Below are 13992 nucleotides of genomic sequence, written 5' to 3' on the forward strand. Positions count from 1 at the left end.
CCCAAATGTAACCCCCTGTGCTTGTGCACAAATTTTAAAATCTCTATCAAAGCACAAAATCTTCCCCAAATATCCTTACTAACGGAAATAAGGGGCCCACTCGAAAAGCTTCACTTTCGGATGCTGACTGACCTGCGTACGGTATTTTCAGTTCTCGTTTACCGTTCCATTAGACCTAACTAAAAGAACTTACATTTCTCCAGCGCCTTTCGCAACCTCAGGACATCCCAAAGTACTTTACAGCCAATGAAGTACTTTTTGAAGTGTAGTCACTGTTGTAATGTAGGAAAACGCGGCAGCCAATCTGCGCACAGCAAGATCCCACAAACAGCAATGTGATAATGACCAGATCATCTGTTTTAGTGATGCTGATTGTGGGATAAATATTGGCCCAGGACACCGGGGATAACTCCCCTGCTCTTCTTCGAAATAGTGCCATGGGATCTTTTACATCCACCTGAGTGAACAGACGGGGCCTCGGTTTAACGTCTCATCCGAAAGACGGCACCTCCAACAGTGCGGCACTCCCTCATCACTGCACTGGGAGTGTCAGCCTGGATTTTTGTGCTCAAGTCTCTGGAGTGGAGCTTGAACCCACGACCTTCTGACTCCGAGGTGAGAGAGAGTGCTGCCCACTGAGCCACGGCAAGTTACTGACGGACTTCAACCCGTGACAGCAGATTCGAGGAATCTAGTACAGGAAACTCTTTGGTATCCGGCACCAACGGGACCGGCGCGTTGCCGGTTGATTAAAAATTCTGGATGACGGAGAGGGTTATCTACCGAGTCTATTTTTAACAAACTAAGAGTCAGACTCCTGTTATTGAGGTGTTCGGACTTCTGACAGTGCCAAGAAGCCGAGTAGTGGCAATTTGGAGAACTACCCCCACTGACTAACTCAGCCACCGCGGGAGACTCGGACTCGGCAACATTTCCGGTTATTGAGGTGTTTTCAGAGTATGAATTTTGCCGGTTAATAGAGAATTCCAGATATTTAGGTGCTGTTTAAATGAGTTTCCTGTAAATGGTCAGTGTTTTCAGATGGATTTGCTGATCAAATAATTAATCTTGCAAGACAAAGATTTGCAAATTGGCTGTTTTTATTTGCAAGCTCACTGAAATCTTGATCAAAATTCCTGTCAAACTGGCCACTTGTTTATCTGACTTAAACCGCACTGCTGTTGCACTGGTCTTAGTGTCTCAATGAGCTGGAGAGGAAGAGAAAAATCGAATTTAAGCCAACAGGGAACAGATTAAACTCTGAAGTGCGCTAAGTGCTATAGGACTGCCTTAAGCAAAAAGTGAAGAGAGAATTTCTCACTCGGGCATTACAGAGGAGAAAAGAATATCTGTTATACAAGGGCAATTTCACACGAGCTTCTGATACTCTCTCGGGTCCACCAACTACATCCACAGTGAGTGGACAAGTGTGTTTACATGGGGGGGAAAACTAGGATAGACTGAATAGCTAAAGTTGTTACAAGAGCTGTTAACAGCAGCCAATGCCACGGTCACAGACACCTCTCTCAGGCTTCAACATTCCAACGTGGGAAAACGGCCGTCGAGAAATTCCTCTACACAACAGAAATAATACAACTTGGAAACAATGCCACTGGATCCTGGTCCCACTACCCTGTCAGCGAGTCTCCGCTCACAGCTAAATGCACAGATTCCTTCCTTCTTTAGCTACCCAAATTGCAGATCTCCAGGCTGCAAAGGAATGTATGTGACTCACGTGGTGCCGGGAGGGAAGATAAATAGTGGGGAGAGCAACAGACGGAGATTCAGGGTCTCTGTTCAAACACTGTTACCCCAAGACCTAGTCTGATGATGTAAAAAATGCCTTTAGGTCATTAGATTGGAGTATTTATCTCGTTCATGGGCCTTGCTAATTTATTTTGGGGGGGTTGTGGCACTTAAATTCCTTACTGTAATTGTGCAGCGCTCTTTCAGCACCAGTTCAATACAAACGTACGATGTAATCATCGGACACTTTTACACCGATAATTAACCACCCACCGCAGCAGCAGCTCGGTGTTCTTGGCACTGCCGGCACCTGGCACATCTCTGATCACTCCCAGGATCCAGCTTTCCCTCCCGAGTCCGCGAATGGTCGCCTCCGTCCCACTGCCACCCCTCCTGCCGCCCATTCCCCAGGGCCCGCGATCACTGCCGGTAATAAGGGAAGCCCCAGTCTCTGCTTCAGTGCTGCTCTCCCAGCCCAACACTGTGCAAAAAGCGCCTAATGTGAGGACTTCAGCCCCCTATCAAGAAAGAGCACTTTTCAAGAGATTTAAAATTGCATTTGAAGACTAATTTGAAAGTCTACAGGGACAGGATAAATTGTGCTCTGTTTATATTAAGATAGCGTCTAACTGAAGAATTGGACGATTTCAACATTGCATGTTTTTGTAATCCCGGTTAAAACCTGCTTTAGCCAACACCCCACACAGATTTTGTGTGTCCTTTGTTCTGTTGGCTTCTGCAAAGCTAAATAATATTTGATCTGGCTTTTGCTCATTTAAAAAAAAAATAAACTTCACAGTATTTCAGTTGCTAATCTGATTTATTGAAACTGCCGCTCCCTTCGTAAACTTAACCGTGACCCCATCACAAGTCACAGCAACTTCTGCTGGGCTGGATATGGAGAGGTGCAGGATATGGCTAGGCACGGCGGGCTGAATCTAGCACAGCGGTCTGGAGGTCCCACGCAGGCCGCTCACCGGCCTTCATAATGGAAGAAGCCGCACATGCGCGAAAATCTGAAGGACAAAGGGCAGCATGGCGCGCATGGGAACACCACCCCCTCCAAGTCACACGCGCCATCTTGGCTTGGTTCCTTCAGCGTCGCTGGGTCAAAATCCTGGAACTCCCTCCCTAACAACACCGTGGGAGCACCTTCACCACACGGGACTGCAGCGGTTCAAGGCGGCGGCTCACCATCACCTCCCCAAGGGGCAACTAGGGATGGGCAATAAATGCCGGCCTTGCCAGCGACGCCCACATCCCAGTAAATGAATAAATAAAAACAAGATCCAGGAGACCTCGGTGACTGGATGACACAGCTCCATTATACACCTACGTTCTATATGTAGATTTGTTCACCTCAGCAGGCTCGAGGGGCCGAATGGCCTACTCCTGCTCCTATCTTCTATGTTTCAGGAACTCGTCCAGTTTCCTTTTTGAACAAGCAGCGAATCCGCACTCAATGCCCATGCCAGCAACTTATCCCAGAGGTTGAGGACCCTCTGCGAAAGGCACGGAGTCCTCAATACGATTGTGTCTAATGGTTAATCTAGAAGCCATTGCTATGGTGTATTTGAATCCTCTATAAAGGATGAAGACGACAGACAATATCGGACAAAATAAGATAATTGGCAAAAGAACCAGGGGGTGAGGAAGAGAATATTTTTTACGCAGCGAGTTCTGATCTGGAACGTGCTGCCTGAAAGGGCGGTGGGAGCAGATTCAATAGTAACTTTCAAAGGGGAATTGGATAAATACTTGAAAAGGAAAAAAAAAAAATCAGGGCTTTGGTGAAAGCACAGGGGAGTGAAACTAATTGAATAGCTTTCAAAGCCGAATGGCCTCCTACGGTGCAGCAAGATCATTTAAAAATATAAAAGCACTACATGGGTGGCTTAGAGCATTAAAACCAAAACAGTAATGGAGAACCAGCAGAATTGCTTTTGATTGAGATTTATTAGGAGGGTTATTTCAGTCGTTGGAATATGGAAACTTTTAAAACAGTGTGACTCAAACCTAATTGCCAGCGTCAGCCCCTCATCAAATCTTTGCACAACTGATGACTGTGGCCAAACCAAATGCTTCCATTTATACACAACAGAGGGGTTTGAGAATATCAATTTAATGAGGGTCTGTAAACAGAAGCCCCTTCCCGAATATGCCATAAAATCCATCGTACAGATAACACGCTGTAAGCGGCACCGTTGAAATTGATGCTGGCAGGTGGCGAGCGGTAATTTCCCGGTATGAACGGTTGCCTGCTGTAAGTGTGGGCGCTACATGGTGGAGACTGTACTGGGGTTAGTGACTGAAGCAATCTCAGCATTGAAGAATAGGCCAGACCGGTGGCTGAAAGAAAGGGGAAGAAGGGAATATGGGACAGGATGGGCACATGGGATCAAGACCAACTCGGGATAAACACCCGTGTTGTACATAAGAACATAAGAAATAGGAGCAGGAATAGGCCACTTGGCCCCTCGAGCCTGCTCCGCCATTCAATAAGATCATGGCTGATCTTGGGCTCAAAGCCACTTCCCCGCCCGCTCCCCATAACCCTTCACTCACTTATCTTGCAAAAATCTGTCTATCTCCACCTTAAATGTCCAGCCTCCACAGCTCTCTGCGGCAGAGAATTCCACAAATTTACGACCCTCAAAGAAATTCCTCCTTATCTCAGTTCTAAAATGACGACCCTTTATTCTGAAACTGTGCCCCCGAGTACTAGATTTCCCCATGAGGAGAAACATCCTCTCTGCATCTACCTAGTCGAGCCCCCTCAGTATCTTATACGTTTCAATAAGATCACATCTCATTCTTCTAAATTCCAATGAGTAGAGGCCCAACTTGCTCAACCTTTCCTCATAAGTCAACCCCCTCAACTCTGGAATTAACCGAGTGAATCGTCTCTGAACTGCCTCCAATGCAAGTATATCCTTCCTTAAATAAGGAGACCAAAACTGTACGCAGTGCTCCAGGTGTGGTCTCACCAATGCCCTGTACAGTTGTAGCAGGACTTCCCTGTTTTTATACTCCAACCCCCTTGAAATAAAGGCCAACATGCCATTTGCCTTTTTGATTACTTGCTGTACCTGCATGCTAACTTTGTGTTTCATGCACAAGGGCCCCCAGGTCCCTCTGAACTGTAGCATTTTGTAATCTCTGTCCATTTAAATAATAATTTGCTTTTTTATTTTTCCTGCCAAGGTGGATAATTCCCTTGTAATTAAACTTTCCTCCTCTGCTGCAGAGCCTCAATGCACTGAGTACCTGCGAGGCTCGGGTTAATGTTCCTAAGGTGGCTGCGGGCCTGTATCTCCCGAAATGGCCCATTTGGAGGAGAGGGAAGCTGGATGTAAAATCCACTATTTTTAAACAAAGTCGGATTGGGGGTATTTATCCATAGGAAGGAATATAGGACGAGGAACAGGCCATTCAGCCCCTCGAGCCTGTTCCGCCATTCAATTCGATCACGGCAGTTCTGCGTCCAATCCTCATCTACCCGCCTTGGTTCCGTAACCCCGAATACCCTTGTCTGACAAAAATCTATCAATCTCAGTTTTGAAATTTTCAACTGACCACCCCCCAGCCTCAACAGCTTTTCTTTTGGGGGGGGGGGGGGTAGGGGGTGGAAGAGAGAAATTAAAAGATAGCGAAGATATGACAGCGAGTCACTGGCGAGAATATTCAGTGCATGTAAACACAATCTCCGAGCCCTCCTTAGATTGAGGCATACGTACATACACATCCTGCAGGTCCCAGCTGCGCAGGAAATGATTTGAGGAGTTAGACTAATCCAATTCGCGTTACATTAAATTTTTTTTTTTTTTTTTTTAAGGACAGAATTGCCAGTAAAAACACTCGAATCACACGTAATAAAAAGGGAATTGGGCCAATTCAATCACGATAAACCAGTGGCCTCAATTATAGAGAATAGCAGTCTCTTTGTACATTGTAGGCAAGCCTTTCGGTTAACATAGAAATACATGGGATTCACAATGCAATCGCCAATTTAGAAGTACAACTGCATCAATCTCATGGGGCTTACTCATTCACTGAGAACCAGGGGCTATGGGCAGGACAATATTTTAATTCAGCGTGCAGTCTGGGCACCGAGCCAACTTGCCATCACACTGCAGGCAGATTCACACCGCGCCAGAACAAAGGCTCGGGTGAGCACAGGTTCAGGTGGGAATAGCTCGCCAGCATTTATTGCTCAGGCTCCTGAATAAAGAATGGCCACTTGGGTGAGCAACGCAGGGAACTGCACTCCTACAAAGAAATGTCGCAGTGGATTTGGGCCAAGTTTACAGCGGTCTCGAAGGCAAAAAAAAAATGGCGAACACAAGAGAGAGTCGCTCCCTGAAGTTCATCGAAAGAAAGACCCGAAAGACTTGCATTTCTATAGCGCCTTTCACGGCCACCAGATGTCCCAAAGCGCTTTACAGCCAATGAAGTACTTTCTGAAGTGCAGTCACTGTTGTAATGTAGGAAACGTGGCAGCCAATTTGCGCACAGCAAGCTCCCACGAACAGCAATGTGATAATGACCAGATCATCTGTCTTATTGATGTTGATTGAGGGATAAATATTGGCCAGGAGAACTCTCCTGCTCTTCTTCAAAATAGTGCCATGGGATCTCCTACGTCCACCCTTGAGAGCAGACGGGGCCTCGGTTTAACGTCTCATCCAAAAGACGGCGCCTCCGACAGCGCAGCACTCCCTCAGTGCTGCACTGGAGTATCAGGCTAGAGTTTTTTGCTCATTGCAGTTTTAAACAGAAAAAAAACAGGCAGAACCAAGAAACAGGAAGATGAACTTTCCACATTTGCACTGGCATTAGTCAGGGAATTGCACATCCCCGCCATGATTTTCTACCCATTCATTTTAATGGATACAAGTTTAATGGCCTGGGAGGTGCCCACTCCGCACTCCCATCACCGGCTCACAGCCAAACTCCACACTCCCATCACCGGCTCATGGTCAAGCTCCACACTCCCATCCCCGGCTCAGGGTCAAGCTCCACACTCCCATCACCGGCTCATAGCCCACACTCCCATCACCGGCTCACAGCAAAGCTCCGCACTCCCATCACCGGCTCAGGGCCAAGCTCCTCACTCCCATCACCGGCTCAGGGAAAAGCTCCCTCCAGCGGCCTTTCACAGAAATCACAGAAACCCCACAGTGCAGATAGAGGCCATTTCGGCCAATCGAGCCTGCACCGACACATATCCCACCCGATCCCCGTAACCCCTACACCAACACATATCCCACCCTATCCCCGTAACCCCATGTATTTAATCCCCCTAACACTAAGGGTCAATTTATCATAGCCAATCAACCTAACCCGCACATCTTTGGACCTCCCTTCCACTCCAACACTTCCCACTAACTTGGGAAGGGAAGGAGTGGAAGGGAGGTGAGGAACCAAGATAGATGAAAGGATGCTAAACAGTAGTTACCAAAAAAAACTGTACATAAAGACAGAAAAGTTTGAAAATATTCAAGGGGAGGAAAAACTAAAATGGAAACATAATGACCCAGTCACGCCTCTGTTCAAAAAATGTGAAAATTTCAAAACTTGAAACGAAAATCCTGTTGTGCTGCATATTTTATTCACACGTAAACTATTTGTACCAGAAAGCTGGTGCTGAGGGTGGTGGGTGGACTAACTGCACCCCCCGGCTCCCCACCAGTTCCCCAATGCTGCTCTGAAATGGATCCCAGGGAGGTGTGCACGAGTTACCCCGGTCGACTCGCTCTCTCTCTCCCTCACCCCAGGGAAATGCCAGCTTCTACCAGGGGTCTGCCCAAAGAAGCGGGACTGAGCCTGAGAACCCATCGCAGGTGGTGGGTTTCAGACACTGACCCACATCATGGTGCGACTTCAACGTGCATCGACACCACAACACATCTCACACCGCGGTTTTGCTTTTATTTAGAAACTAAGGTGAAGGGTTCAGGCCCACCGCACCAATAACAACTTGCATTTATATAGCGTCTTTAACGTAGTAAAACGTCCCAAGGCGCTTCACCAGAGCGTTATTGGACAGAATGTGACATCGAGCCACATAAGGATATATTAGGAGACCAAAAGCTTGGTCAAAGAGGTCGGTTTTAAGGAGCGCATTAAAAAAGGAGCAGAGAGAGGCGGAGAGGTTTAGGGAGGAAATTCCAGAGCTTGGGGCCTAGACGGCTAATCAAGGTCTGAAAACAGTGAAATAAATGGGAAGCTGTGATTAAGTGAATGGCATGTTGGCCTTTATTGCAAGGGGGTTGGAGTATAAAAGAGTAAGGAAGTCTTGCTACAATTGTACAGGGCCTTGGCGAGACCACACCTGGAGTACTGTGCACAGTTTTGGTCTCCTTATCTAAGGAAGGATATACTTGCCTTGGAGGCGGTGCAACGAAGGTTCACAATTCTGTGACTACATAATTATCACCCAATTCATTCACAGTTACATCTTTTCCTGGTTTTACCCAGGCTCAGATCCCAAGGCAGAGAGAAAGCACTTAAACCCATCGAGTTTCATTTCCAACTCTCTTCCCCTGCATCAGGCCCACCTTCAGCATATTCCCTGCAAAAACGAGAGCAAACCTGCCCATTTCTTTTCTGAGTGCATCACTCGAGTCTACACTAATCAGCAGCCCTCTTTCGTGTGTGGAATGCAAAGCAGTTACTGAATGCGTTATGTTTTTGCACCCCTCAGCTAGTTTCTGCTCGGAGAAATGGCCGGCAGCACAATCAACATAATTGAAAAGAAAGTCATTTACAATCTCCGTGCAAAATTTAACCAACCCTTGTTGAATGCCAAAGCAATGCTCCTTAAAGCAGAACTCATGAAAGCAATTATAGGGGATCCCATCAACAGATTTGTCTGTTTATTTACAAATGTCCTGATAAGGAGGCTGAAGTTGGTGTGGAGATTTGACACCTGAACAATTCATTTTGCTTAATACAAGCGACTGGATAAAAGCAGCATTTCACCCACCGCAGGAGTGATGTGATTAAGCATTCTCTACTATACTGTATTCCAACTATCCAGAAAGAGATGAACTGAAAGTTTCCTAATGAGGCAATTGCCAAAACTAGAATCAAAGAAAATCGGCCGGCTTAAATCCCAGCAAAAAAGTTAATAAAGAAATGAAGATGTCGTAACTGAGCAAGCAGCGAGTCACATAATCCACTAGCTGGAATGCCTGTGCTGCTTAGTGCCAGGCAGTCCCAGGCACAGACAGCTGCAGACTGACACCAGATCCAGTGAGGCCCCATCTGAAAGCACCACGTATTTTTCTCCTCTATAAACCGTATTCTCTCAGTGCCGCGTGATCGAGTGCTGTCGTTTCATGGCTATTGTTGGCCTTTCCTCCTCCCCCCCCACCCCCAACTCAGCAGAAACCTGCGTTAACTCCACATTAAGGCAATCAGGGAAACACAGCACCGTCTCAGTACGAAAAACAGATGACGTAAAACGCCTTCAAGTTTTCAATCTATCCCTTCTAAGATCCAGCAATCGCCAGATCAAAGGAGACAGATTAGTAAAGAAACCAGTAAATGCACCAAGATTGAAAAAAGGAATACAAGAGGGAGCAAGGAAGTGGGGAAAATTAAAATCTTATATAAATTATACCTACACAGTAGTTGCCACTTATGACAGGTGTGGTTTGAGTGCAATGGTCCCTCGATTTTTTTTTGGGGGTGTGCAGTCGCTTTAAGTGGCTGCGCAGCCCATTCAGATTTTTGTGCATGCTGTTTCTCCCGTTTAAAAGCCGGTGAGCGGCCGCGCCGCTCAACGGGAACGTTGTTTGAGTGACCAACTGAGTAAACCACATCTGCCCAAGCCAAACGCATTAACACGTGTACAAGTGTCTTTATTTGCACAGTGACTTGTGCAACCAAGCTTCTCGTTTTAATTAAAAACAACAGAAAATGCTGGAAACACTCAGGTGGTCAGGCAGCATCCGTGGAGAGAGTAACAGAGTTAACGTTTCAGGTCGATGACCACCAACCTCCATGTCCAATTACAATAGCAATCGGAAATGCTGGACAAATCAGGTGTGATTATCCCATTGCTGTTTGTGGAGCCTTGCTGTAAAAGCGCTTTGGGACATCCTGAGGTCGTGAAAGGCGCTATAGAAATGCAAGTTCTTTCTTTACTGTTGATTCTGTGCAGGTTAATTTTAATAAATTGCAGCATCCCAGTTGCAATTGTGTATACCTCTGGTATGGAACTCTGGAATCTCAGTTACGAACAGAGAATCCAACGATTCTGGACATTTTCAGTAAAATTCTAGGTTTTGCAAATTTGAAAAGTTGAAGGACGGTAAGAAACATTTCTGAACCAGATGCCATCGAAGGCTTAGATCTCACAACACACACATTTAAGTTCACAGCACAAGTAGGACATTCGCTGGGTAACTTTAGAAAAATCAAAAAGACGACCTTCATAGTTTACTTGGACTTCCTCTCTTACACGACGAAGATGAGCACCTTCATTTAAAGAGGGGATCATCAATCGGAGCCCAGTTAAATAAAACCAGACAGCTCAAGGAGCTATAACGAAGGTTAATCTAATGGTTTCTTTTTTTCCCCCCACTCCAGAGACTTGAGCACAAAAATCCAGGCTGACACTCCCAGTGCAGTGCTGAGGGAGTGCCGCACTGTCGGTGGTGCCGTCTTTCAGATGAGACGTTAAACCGAGGCCCCGTCTGCTCTCTCAGGCGGACGTAAAAGATCCCATGGCACTATTTTGAAGAAGAGCAGGGGAGTTCTCCCCGGTGTCCTGGGCCAATATTTATCCCTCAATCAACATCACTAAAACAGATGATCTGGTCATTATCACACTGCTGTTTGTGGGAGCTTGCTGTGCGCAAATTCGCTGCCGTGTTTCCCACATTACAACAGTGACCACACTTCAAAAAGTACTTCATTGGCTGTGAAGCGCTTTGAGACCTCCCGAGGTCACGAAAGGCGCTGGAGAAATGCAAGTCTGTGTCTTTCTTTTTAGCCAATCGCTTGACTTCTTTAGAATTAATTTAAGCAGCAAATAATGACTTCACCGGGGATGACTCTTCGCTGAATCCAACCAACAGTGCGAGAAAACCAGTTTCACAAGCCCACAGTTCATGTGATGATTGATCAAAGATGTGTTTTTCTTGCTGGCCAAGTAGCAGAGCTCTTAGAGTTCTGACCTGAAACTTTTAACTCTGTTTCTCGCTCCACTGATGCTGCCTGACCTGCTGAGTGTTTCCAGCATTCTCTGTTTTTGTTTCAGATTGCCATCATCCGCGGTATTTTGCTTTTGTTTCAGTGTTCCACGCTGGTAAACCGGACAGTTTTAGCTGCTTTAAACTCCAGCAGTACCTCTAGCCCACCTGGCAAACTCTATCTAAACACACTCTTGCACGTAAGATTGCTGAGGTGTGCCCTACAGGGAAAGTGGGCGCGTACACTGCATCCGGTAAACAGAAACGCTATTAATGCGGCTCTCAGTAGTTTGGACACTATGCAACCATCACTATGCTTAAAACATGCCAAGCCAGACACCGAGCTGGTCAGAAAAAAAAAATACTATTTTCTGTTTAGCTTCTTCAGTGGCGAGATTCAGTGCCTGTGACAATGGCATTCGCACTCAATTCACCCAAACAAGTAGATAATATTATAGCAAAATACTGCGGATGCTGGAAATCCGAAATAACAACAGAAAACGCTGGAAAAACTCAGCAGGCCAGGCAGCATCCGTGGAGAGAGAAACAGAGTTAACGTTTCAGGTCAAAACCCTTCATTCTGCCAGCGCAATTCACACCCCATCTAGAGCCATCCTTTGTTCCTTAACCTGTCCCATTACCACCTCCTCTCGCCTTGAATATCTCAATGTCTCTCACTCTCTCCTGCTTTCGATCCTATCACTGACCTTCCCGTTTGTTCTTTCATCCCCTCCCCCTTTTCCCAGCCCCCACTTGCTTTAAAATCTGTTCCATTTCCTGTTTTTTTCCAGTTCTGACGAAGGGTCTTCGACCCGAAACGTTAACTCTGTTTCTCTGTCCACGGATGCTGCCTGGCCTGCTGAGTTTTTCCAGCATTTTCTGTTGTTATTAAGTAGATAATATTAACTAAACCGGGAGGTGGTGAGCAAACTGGAGCCACGAGGCTTCCCCGAGCCCTGCCAATGTGGTTCACGAAGCGCTGGCAATTTAGTCAGGTTTGTGGGTATCTCTTTGCTGCTAGTTTGCTCTGTTTGAATTTCAGGACCCTGGCAACCTCAATGGGGAATTAACCCTGAACAGAAACACCCAGATCGGTTCATATCAGCCACCGGAGATCTGGACAAATTAATGGTAACAAAGACAGATTTTATAAGCCCCCTCCCCTGGGTCCAGAGTACACACAAGAGGCTCTCAAAGGCTGTCCCTACTCTAAATAATCTGAAACAATAGTAAAACTGTTAACTTTTGTATTTCCCCCCCCCCCCCCCCCCCCCAAAAATGATATGGCGCATCTCAGTTGTTTCACTTAATAATTGCTCCCAACATCAGAACACCCAGAATCTAACCCTGCACATGGCGTAGATATGATGCACCATTTGGGTTGAACACAGGTCAACATGTTGTGGATGTTTCTCCCCTCCCTAGCTCGTAGATAACCAAATCCAACTGTCGCACTTGACCCACTGCCTGGAGGAGAGCTGCGAGCTCAGCACAGATCAGGGATCAAATCTGGGACCTTACAGTTTCCACAGCTCAGCATCGCACCGTGCAGAGTGTTTACCCGCAGTCACCGGGGACCTCCCGATGAGTCGCTTTATTTATCTTTAAAAGTTCATAAAAATAGGAGACTTCTTGGCAGTTGAAAGATGTTTGCTAAAACCATAGGCTTACTACACAAAGGGAGGCCATTCAGCCCACTGTGTCTGTGTGAGCTCTTTGCTAAAACAATTGAAAAGTAATCAAGTAATCACACTGCCTTGTGCACTCCCCATAGTCTTATATCTTTCTCCGCTTCTACTATTTATCCATTTTTGCACTTGCAGGATGCTAGGACTCTGCTTAAACCACTTCCTGAGGTAAAGTATTCAACGCTCCAACAACCCTCTGCATAAAGACATTTCTTCCAACCTCTCCTCATTCTCTGACATTTTAAATTGCTAACCCTTCGTCAATGACTCTCAACCAGAGCAAATAGCCTTGGCTTGGTTGCACCATCACAACTCTTGATATCAAAAACCTCTCAAACCTCCTCTTAGCTTTCTCAGTGGGAACAGTCCCAGTACCTCGAAGTCTCGCCTTATAATCGCTGTCGGCCGTGGCTCAGTGGGCAGCACTCTCGCCTCGGAGTCAGGAGTTTGTGGGTTCAAGTCCCACTCGAGACTTGAGCACAGAAATCCAGGCCGACACTCCCAGTGCAATACTGAGGGAGTGCTGCACTGTCAGAGGTGCCGTCTTTCGGATGAGGCTTTAAACCGAGGCCCCGTCTACCCTCTCAGGTGGACGTAAAAGATCCCATGGCACTATTTCAAAGAGCAGGGGTGTCCTGGGGCCAATATTTATCCCTCAATCAACATCACTAAAACAGATTATCTGGTCATCATCACATTGCTTTTTGTGGGAGCTTGCTGTGCGCAAATTAGCTGCCGCGTTTCCCATATTACAACAGTGACTACACTTCAAAAAAGTACTTCATTGGCTGTGAAGCGCTTTGAGACGTCCGGTGGTCGTGAAAGGCGCTATATAAATGCAAGTCTTTCTTTTCTTTCTTTATAATAGTTTCCCACCCGACATCACCCTGGTTGATTAATCAATGGTTGATCACACCTCGAGTCCCCCCGAGAGCGCTGCTGGTAACGGTCGCGCGGCATACCTTACGTGGAGCGAGCTGAATGGGCGTGATGTACGATGGGTCGACCAGCGGCTTGGGCCTTTTGGCCGTGTCCTCGAGGAGGCTCTGCCATTGCCTCGGAAGCCCGGTAAACTTCTGCTCCTGCTGATCGAAGCCGGTGTGAACGCGGTGCTCGAAATTCACAGGCGCCGAGATCTCCACCCGCTTCTTTTTCTTTCCGAACATAATTGAGATGAGTGTCAAATTCCTGGCAGGGTGAAGAACAAGACTGTAAGCCGATTCTCAAGAAGGAGGCAAAATAAAATTTTAAAAAATCACCGAGGGCCGCTGCAATTTAAAAAAGACAAGTGCGTTCCATTGTAAAATATATGCACGTTAAAAAAGAATCAAAAAAAAGAGTCACAAAATTCCCCG

The 13992-nt window shown here is 46.5% G+C and overlaps 1 pseudogene across 1 annotated transcript in view; it reads right to left on the bottom strand.

The window, feature by feature from the left end:
• The window catches only part of LOC147096668 (serine/threonine-protein kinase PAK 4-like), a 60825-nt pseudogene that overhangs the window by 21396 nt on the left and 25437 nt on the right, over positions 1-13992 (bottom strand). The window contains exon 3 of the transcript XR_015074517.1: positions 13600-13825. The product of XR_015074517.1 is annotated as a serine/threonine-protein kinase PAK 4-like (transcript). The remainder of the gene's footprint in view (positions 1-13599; positions 13826-13992) is intronic.

Source organism: Somniosus microcephalus, chromosome 34, assembly GCF_052327205.1.
Source record: "Somniosus microcephalus isolate GS21.2 chromosome 34, FLI_Smic_1.0, whole genome shotgun sequence".
NCBI lineage: Eukaryota > Metazoa > Chordata > Chondrichthyes > Squaliformes > Somniosidae > Somniosus > Somniosus microcephalus.